Here is a 9,854-nt window from a genome sequence, read left to right as displayed (position 1 = left end):
GCTGCATTTACACAGGCAGCCCAATTCTGATATTATTTTCATTAATTGGTCTTTGGACCAATCAGATCAGCTCTGACAAAGATCTGATGTGAAAAGATCTGATGTGATTGGTCAAAAGACGCAATTAGTGAAAAACAGATTAGAATTGGGCTGCCTGTGTAAACGCAGGCTAAGTGTGTCTCCCGAGTGGCGCAGTGGTCTAAGGCACTGCATCGCAGTGCTAGCTGTGCTACTAGAGATCCTGGTTCGAATCCAGGCTCTGTCGTAGCCGGCCTCGACCGGGAGACCCATGGGGTGGCGTGCAATTGGCCCAGCGTCGTCCAGGGTAGGGGAGGGAATGGCCGGCAGGGATGTAGCTCAGTTGATAAAGCATGGCGTTTGCAACGCCAGGGTTGTGGGTTCGATTCCCACAGGGAGTATGAAAAAATAATAATAATGTATGCACTAACTGTAAGTCGCTCTGGATAAGAGCGTCTGCTAAATGACTAAAATGTAATGTAAATGTGTGTGGCCAATTAGTAATTTCAGCAGTTCCATGTTAAATTGCCAAGGTGCAGATGTCGGTTTTAAACACTGAAACAATCAAGAGCTTAAACCAGGTATGTAGCTCCTCTAACAAGAGGCCAACTGGTAAATCACATGACATCTACATTCTACACAGCATATAATCTCAATTATGCACCAGGAAAAGAGCAGAGAGATGTTAAATGTTGGCTTGATGAGATAGAGCCGCATGGGAAAACAGAGCGTATAGCCTGATCCTCCAGAGACGCGGGCGGCAGGCTCTACGCTACCCTGCCTGGGGTTATAAAAACAGACCGATTCAGGCCCTCCAAAAGTGCATTTCTGATAGGATTTCTTCTTCATAGAGTTTTGTTTGATTGCCTTTCACAGGGAAATCATCCTGCCTGGGGGCAAATGAGCAGAGACAGTACTCTCCCCTATATCCTATACAACACACACATTCTCTTTTGCCCTCTTGATCTATCGGTCTCTTTTTCACTGTCACCCCTGTCTCATTCTCTCATCTCTCCCCCAAATCTCACTCTCTGCTTTCTCGTTCAATTGAACTTGGCCTCAGAAATAACACATTTACGTTCTCTAAAAAGGTCAGCGCCTCAACTTACACTATATATATATATACAAAAGTATGTGGACACCCCTTCAAATTAGTGGATTCGGCTATTTCAGCCACAACCGTTGCTGTCAGGTGCATAAAATCGATCGCACCGCCATGCAATCTCCATAGACAAACATTGGCAGTAGAATGGCCCATACTGAAGAACTCAGTGACTTTCAACATGGCACCGTCATAGGATGCCACCTTTCTAACAAGTCAGTTCGTCAAATTTCTGCCCTGCTAGAGCTGCCCCAGTCAACTGTAATCTAGGAGCAACAACGGCTCAGCCGCAAAGTGAAAGGCTACACAAGTTCACAGAACGGGACCGCCGAGTGCTGAAGTGCGTAGCGAATAAAAATCGCCTGTCCTCGGTTGCAACACTCACTACCAAGTGAGCAAGCAACGTCAGCACAATAACTGTTTGTCGGGTGCTTCATGAAATGGGTTTCCATGGCCGAGCAGCATCGGCTGGAGTGCTGTAAAGCTTGCCGCCATTGGACTCTGGAGCAATGGAAATGCATTCTCTGGAGTGATTAATCACTCTTCATCATCTGGCAGTCAGACGGATGAATCTGGGTTTGGCAGATGCCAGGAGAACGCTACCTGCCCGAATGCATAGTGCCAACTGTAAAGTTTGGTGGAGGAGGAATAATGGTCTGGGACTGTTTTTCATGGTTGGGGCTAGGCCCCTTAGTTCCAGTGAAGGGAAATCTTAACGCTACAGCATTCAATGACATTCTAGACGATTCTGTGCTTCCAACTTTGTGGCAAATGTTTGGGGAAGGCTCTTTCCTATTTCAGCATGACAATGCCCCCGTGCACAAAGCAAGGTCCATACAGAAATGGTTTGTCGAGATCGGTGTGAAAGAACTTGACTGGCCTGCATAGAGCCCTGACCTCAACCCCAACGAACACCTTTGGGATGAATTGGAACGCCGACTGCGAGCTAGGCCTAATTGCCCAACATCAGTGCCCGACCTCACTAATGCTCTTGTGGCTGAATGGAAGCAAGTCCCTGCAGCAATGTTCCAACATCCATTGTAAAAGCCTTCCCAGAATAGTGGAGGCTGTTATAGCAGCAAAGGGGGGACCAACTCCATATTAATGCCCATAATTTTGGAATGAGATGTTTGACAAGCAGGTGTCCACATACTTTTGGTAATGTAGTGTATCTTTCTTAAACACCACTATGTTGCACTGCAGCTCTTCCAGTGTGAGAGAGAAGAGAGGGAGGCATTGAACAAGATGGAGAAGATGGGCAAAGATTTGAGAAAGATTTAGTGAGATGAAAAAGGCAGTTGAGCCAACAGTGGTGGAGACATGTGCCTCTCCAGCAACAGCATGGAGCCAGAGAGTTGGACTACTGCACTTAGCTGAGTAAGAGAATGTTGTCCTAAATCTGCATTTAGTGGAAATATGCTGATGTGGATTCTGTATGCAGGTTCTCTGGAACTTCTTGTCCGTGTGGCTGGGGATGACAAGTCCAAACACCTCAAGCTCGTTTAGATAAACAAGCAATTTTGCTAACGAATTGTACATTTAGCACAGTTCTGGAGAAGCTGACACGTGTTGGGTCAAGCTTCGAGTGATCAGCCAGATGTGCCAACTCTCTGTGATGGGTAAAATGTTGACAAAAACAGGCAGGGAGAGTTTTGTGTTGAAGCTTGAAGAGCAGTGACCGCAGATAAGGTTTGCTGGATCAGAGCTCTCAAACTTATCTCACCTTGTGTCTCTGCTCTCTCCCTTTCTCTGGGACTTCTGCAGCAGGTGACCTGTGCAGGCTTCGCAGCCAAGAATGAAGTCACTTTCTGATGATTCATCTCTCTGTCCCTCTCTTTCTCTGCTTTCTGTCTGAAAGCAGTGGTCCTCCTGGCCCCTGTCACTTATCTGTCCTCTCCCTCTCTTCCTCCCTCCTGGGTGAATGGCCCCTTCCTTCTCTTTCTGCTTGTCCATGGCTGCTGAGGATAGAGCTGGTGATAAGAAACAGACCAAGCCAGGATGAAGGTTGCTGCTGCGTCTCCCTACCAGGTGCTGACATTTAATCCATGCAAATGTTTCACTACTTTGGCCCACTGCAGCACACAATATTGGATGGCAGGCGCGTCAAAATTGACTGCAACCACAGACATATTGCAGATGACAAGAGCTCTGTGTGTGTGTGTGTGTGTGTGTGTGTGTGTGTGTGTGTGTGTGTGTGTGTGTGTGTGTGTGTGTGTGTGTGTGTGTGTGTGTGTGTGTGTGTGTGTGTGTGTGTGTGTGTGTGTGTGTGTGTGTGTGTGTGTGTGTGTGTGTGTGTGCGCGTGTGTGTGCATGTGTGCGTGTGTGTGTACAAATGAGCAAGTGCATGTGAGAAGTGGGTGTTTTTGTATTTGAATAAAAATACAGGAGCCTCTTCATAAAGAGCTGATTGTTGTAACTGTAAAAGGAACAAACAAAGTGGGCACGGTTAACTGCGGTACTAAAGTGACAGGATGTAACTTCGCAAAGTTCCCTCCATCAGACATTTATTAGCATATTATTTGCTGCATTGAGGAAATTGTCAGGAGATCACATGGGACTTCATAAATAGTGCAGCAGGTCACTGTGGAAGCATCTCTAATGTGTTTATCAAAGGCGAAGTCAGCACTAACGAGTAGTACGACTCCAACATGAGCTAGGTGTTTATGTACACAAGGTTGCAGCTGTCAGGACTAATACTGTCCCTCCCACCAAACTAATCTCAGAGCCTAGGGAGTGTTTTCCCCTCCATCTCTAGAGATTATAAAAACACAGATATTAATTTTCTGTCAGGTTCTAGCCACACTCTGTGCATCACTGTGATTGATCTTCATCTTATTCACTACAGGGAGACGATCAGCCCCGGGCTTCAAAGAGGAGGAATCCGAGGTGGTTCTACCAGCAGGTTACTGTCTGTCTGTGTGACAGTGTGGAGTCTGTCTCTCCCACACAAAGCAATGTTCCGGCTGATGTTGACATCCAAGGTGTCACTGAGAAAAGCTGATTGATTCCCCCCCCAGTATGTGTGGACACTGCAGGGAGAATGCAAACAGTCAAGAAAGAGGAGGACACATTTCTCTGACAGCCAATCTATCTGACATCATTGAAAATGTTTCCTCCCTGGTTGTAGAACCACACTGACAAACAGTTCCTCTCAGCCAAACAGCATATACAAAAGGACACAGTGCTGAAGTTTTAACAGTATTGATTTGAAGCACATATGGATGCTACTGGTGGTGAGAAAGTCCTTCACCTGCCCTTTCAGAGTGTGGTTGACTGGGAAGAACTGCTGTCTAACTAACCTGTTTCTGCTGCTACAACGCTGTTCAGTCAAGTCGTTATTAACAGAAGCTAAGTAAACGTCAACATGGTCTGCCTGATATCCCTGCATAGCACTGAACAATAACTTATAACGGCTTTATGAAGTATTCAGAAGCACTATAGAGATGCTTTCTAAGCAAGGTCATGCTTTTGTACATTCAGGGTAATAAAATAACCTTAGTAAGGACTCCCTACATCTGGTGTTTGCTCTGCTACATTCATAACAGCACCGATGAAATCTCAGCTTGGGGAGAAATGGTGATATTGTGGACTGCTTGTTGCCTTTTCCTCCACATCCCACCCCCTCCTCCCCCTCTCCCAGGCAGGCAGGCAGCAATGGGCTCTCTCTCTCAGGCCCGTGGCCTATCAGTCCAACCCAGAGCAGAGCTCTGAGGGGCCATCCATCACAGGGCCCGCCCCGCAGCCAGGGGATAGATTTCCGCTCCCCCGGCCCACTCATCAATCACCACGGGCTCCCCTGCATACCCAAGCAGCACAGAGAGAAGAGGGTGGGAAAGACCAGGTAATGTCACAACTACTAGTAACAACCTGCCAGGCAGCTTCCAATAAGGTGATGAACATATACATACAGAACACTGCTTCTGAGGAGACCTCCATGAAAAGCAGGGGATAAACCAGCATCTGAGGAGGACTTGCATTTCTATCCACTATTCCATTTTTGCTTTGGATTAAATTAATACCAAGTATTTATACTGTAAAACTCCGCCACGGTTGGAGATCTTCTCTCAAACAGTCTAAAATGGGATTCTGTGATCAATGCAGTGAGTGAAAATGGGTGGAGCCAACTGACTGACGCAAACTGATGCAAGAAAGAGAGAGACCTGAGACATTGCACACTACAGTGATGACAATTAAGAAAGAAAAGTAAGGAGCTGATGCAACAGGATAGAAAGAGCATGATCTGGGGAATGGGGGCAAAAAAACAAAGCTAGTGTGGGGTTGTGTATTGTGGGTTACACCACTACAGCACATCAACGGTAGTGGAGGGAGAGGGAACACATAAAAAGTACTTACTGTATTGAGTATGAGTCCAGCTGCTGAATTCTTCCTACAGGGCTAATGACAGATTATGGCTGGCGAGTCAGGGAGAAGGGGGTGGGGTCTGCCTGCCCTGTTTGTATACTCGTCATTACCGTGATGAGGGGTGGGGCAGAAGGTTTGCTGATGTCAACACAGCCAGGAGGAGTTTACAGGTGTCTGCACTTCCTCAATGGTGACTCCTCCCCACCAACACACTTCTGACCCACCCCTGAGCTAGTGACTGACAGAGGGGAGCGAGAGCTTCTGGTACTGCTGCTGCTACAGGCATGCTTGCAATTAAAACCTCTTATTAATCAGAGCTTTTTAAAGAAGCCCATTCATCCCCCTCAGCAGGCAGATCAGGCAGACAGACAACCAGAGAGCAGGCAGACAGACAACCAGAGAGCAGGCAGGCAGACAATCAGAGAGCAGGCAGGCAGACAACCAGGCAGGCAGACAGACAACCAGAGAGCAGGCAGGCAGACATCCAGGCAGGCAGACAGACAACCAGGCAGACAACCAGGGAGGCAACACAGAGCAGACAACACAGAGCAGGCAAGAGGGAAAGATTAACTGAATGTTCTCTCTGATTGACCTTCTCTCCCTCCATCCCCCACTTTTTAGTTCTGATGTTTTCTGTTTTCTTTCAGAGGCCTAGCAGCTGCTTTCAGAATTATTGCATAACGAGAGATTGGCTTTGCATTCGTGTGAGGAAAGGGTTGGCCCCGAGCATAAAGATGTGGACTATTATAAGCAGAATAAAGTTTGATGTTTGTTTACAGTTCCAGCATAGCATTCTCAGAACTGTATAGTGTTCTGGAAATCAATCATGTATTACAGTACATGGTTTCTGTGATTGAGAATCCACTGACTGAAGATCATATGTGAAAGTTCCAACCCAGCACACACAGCTATACCAAAAATCTGAAGCTTTTCCATATTTTCTCCAGTGCCTCTTTCTCCCGGAAAACGTAACTGATTGTGGATCTGGTTGTTTAATCTTTAATCACCAGTGCTGCGTTAGGCACAGACATAATATCTTGTTTTGTTGGAACATGCAGCAATAAAGAGCGAGTGTGATAGTAACAGCCTGCTGGTGGCTGACAGAGACAGATTTCTACTGGAGATAGTAACAGAGGATCAGCTTGTTACTCATACTATCTACAGTGTATTTATATCACATTCTATCCAACTGATTTACAAGTAGCTCTACATTTACAGTAACTGATCAATAATCATCAGTTATCGGAAGTTTAATGGATACTCTGATATTTAACAGCTACCAACAAAACCACAGGACATCTCAGTTGGCAGGTGAGGTCATACTCTTTACCCATGAATTCAAAAGATCCATGATCTGCCCTGACACAAACAGTCTCTAGAGAGTGACAAACATAGTAACCATGGCACCATATACTTATTGTGTAGGCATCTTCACTTGTACCTAGGGTTTCCTTGTGAAGCTTGTTTTGTTCATTTTCTCTGATTCGGGCACTAATGTAATTCAATCTACGTTCTAACATGAAACTAAATATATTGAATTCCCATGAAGAACCCATCCAACCTCAAGGAGAGCAAACATCTACACTAATGCACACGTGGACATCTGAGAGCATGAACATCAGTATCTACAACGAGCCCAAGTACATCAGATGCACACACATCGATGCAAATCCCTTATACAAGCAGATAGCCTATCATACATTACCTACTAGATCTCCAGCTACAGTGAGGGAAAAAAGTATTTGATCCCCTGCTGATTTTGTACATTTGCCCACTGACAAAGACATGATCAGTCTATAATTTTAATGGTAGGTTTATTTGAACAGTGAGAGACAGAATAACAACAAAAAAATCCTGAAAAACGCATGTCAAAAATGTTATAAATTGATTTCCATTTTAATGAGGGAAATAAGTATTTGACCCCTCTGCAAAACATGACTTAGTACTTGGTGGCAAAACCCTTGTTGGCAATCACAGAGGTCAGACGTTTCTTGTAGTTGGCCACCAGGTTTGTAGACATCTCAGGAGGGATTTTGTCCCACTCCTCTTTGCAGATCTTCTCCAAGTCATTAAGGTTTCGAGGCTGACGTTTGGCAACTCAAACCTTCAGTTCCCTCCACAGATTTTCTATGGGATTAAGGTCTGGAGACTGGCTAGGCAACTCCAGGACCTTAATGTGCTTCTTCTTGAGCCACTCCTGTGTTGCCTTGGCCGTGTGTTTTGGGTCATTGTCATGCTGGAATACCCATCCACGACTCATTTTCAATGCCCTGGCTGAGGGAAGGAGGTTCTCACCCAAGATTTGACGGTACATGGCCCCGTCCATCGTCCCTTTGATGCGGTGAAGTTGTCCTGTCCCCTTAGCAGAAAAACACCCCCAAAGCATAATGTTTCCACCTCCATGTTTGACGGTGGGGATGGTGTTCTTGAGGTCATAGGCAGCATTCCTCTTCCTCCAAACACGGCGAGTTGAGTTGATGCCAAAGAGCTCGATTTTGGTCTCATCTGACCACAACACTTTCACCCAGTTCTCCTCTGAATCATTCAGATGTTCATTGGCAAACTTCAGACGGGCCTATATATGTGCTTTCTTGAGCAGGGGGACCTTGTGGGCGCTGCAGGATTTCAGTCCTTCACAGCGTAGTGTGTTACCAATTGTTTTCTTGGTGACTATGGTCCCAGCTGCCTTGAGATCATTGACAAGATCCTCCCGTGTAGTTCTGGGCTGATTCCTCACCATTCTCATGATCATTGCAACTCCACTAGGTGAGATCTTGCATGGAGCCCCAGGCCGAGGAAGATTGACAGTTATTTTGTGTTTCTTCCATTTGCGAATAATCGCACCAACTGTTGTCACCTTCTCACCAAGCTGCTTGGCGATGGTCTTGTAGCCCATTCCAGCCTTGTGTAGGTCTACAATCTTGTCCCTGACATCCTTGGAGAGCTCTTTGGTCTTGGCCACGGTGGAGAGTTTGGAATCTGATTGATTGATTGCTTCTGTGGACAGGTGTCTTTTATCCCTTTAAGAGTGTGCTCCTAATCTCAGCTCGTTACCTGTATAAAAGACACCTGGGAGCCAGAAATCTTTCTGATTGAGAGGGGGTCAAATACTTATTGCCCTCATTAAAATGCAAATCAATTTATAACATTTTTGACATGCATTTTTCTGGATTTTGTTGTTGTTATTCTGTCTCTCATTGTTGAAATAAAGCTACCTTTAAAATTATAGACTGATCATTTTTTTGTCAGTGGGCAAACGTACAAAATCAGCAGGGGATCAAATACTTTTTTCCCTCACTGTATCTCTGGTCGTGTCGCTTCGGTTTACTTTTCCTCTGCCTTGCCACTACATCTCTTGTTCCATCAGTCTCACATGCCTGTTGAGGAATCCACCATCCATTCCTGTCATTTAGTCTTTGAACATCTTATTTTTAGGGGAAGAAGGGATCATTTAGTTTTAAGCACAGGAGCTTTTCCTGCTCTCCCACCGTATTGATTCATGAATAATGTCTTGAGTAGATGTATTGTTAGTACCTTTTCACAGAAAGAGCAGTACAGGGAAATAAGATTGTTAGTATTATGTTCATTGTTTATCGAGATGCATTAGTGCAATAAGCTACATGAGAACACAGACTAGAGGTTGGCACTCTGCCCATATCGAGCACCCTTATCTCTGACAACCGCTGCTGCATGCAGGGAGAGATTTTAAATATTAGGCTATCCCTTGACATTCAGAGGGCAAACAACAGGATGTTCCTTTCTGATTGGAGGAAGCCTACACCATATAGCCTATCTGCCTGGCTTCTTAAAGACACAGTCTAAGACTTCCAGTGCCTAGTTTGAACAAATAAAATAAACTTGCACCATCCCCAAAGATTCAGACCATAGCCCAAACTTTCCAACCAGTGGAGCGATTCAGCCTCCCACCTCAACAGTGAGGACAAAGTCATTGTTAATGCATCAGTTATGACAACAGAGGAAGTTTAAGGCTAACCATCGGACCGTTTATCAGTCGCCATGAGGATGGCTTCTCTACAGGAGAGACCTTTATCGTATCCAGAGAGTAAGAGTGCAAACAAATGACCAAGCTCAATCAACTGAACAGTCAACGCTGCCCGGTGGTCACTTGGCCTTGAGCGCAGCAGCAAGCCAATTAGGTTTTAGAAAGGAAAGGTATAATTTCCTCTTTATGGGCCCCCATACAGAGCATCATTATTCTTTTTGGTAAAAAAGGACAGATCGAAACCCCCCAAAAATCTATCAGTTGTTGGACTTTTAGATCACTAAAAAAAGTCAAGCAGATCAAGCAGAGGCCAATTTTCGGAATGAGCGCAAGTGCACCATGATTAGTAGGGCATGTGTGAAAATAACC

This window comes from Coregonus lavaretus (genome assembly GCF_964263955.1).
Source record: "Coregonus lavaretus genome assembly, chromosome: 28".
In the NCBI taxonomy this organism is placed as follows: Eukaryota; Metazoa; Chordata; class Actinopteri; order Salmoniformes; family Salmonidae; genus Coregonus; species Coregonus lavaretus.
Note: the sequence above shows the minus strand (reverse complement) of the source record.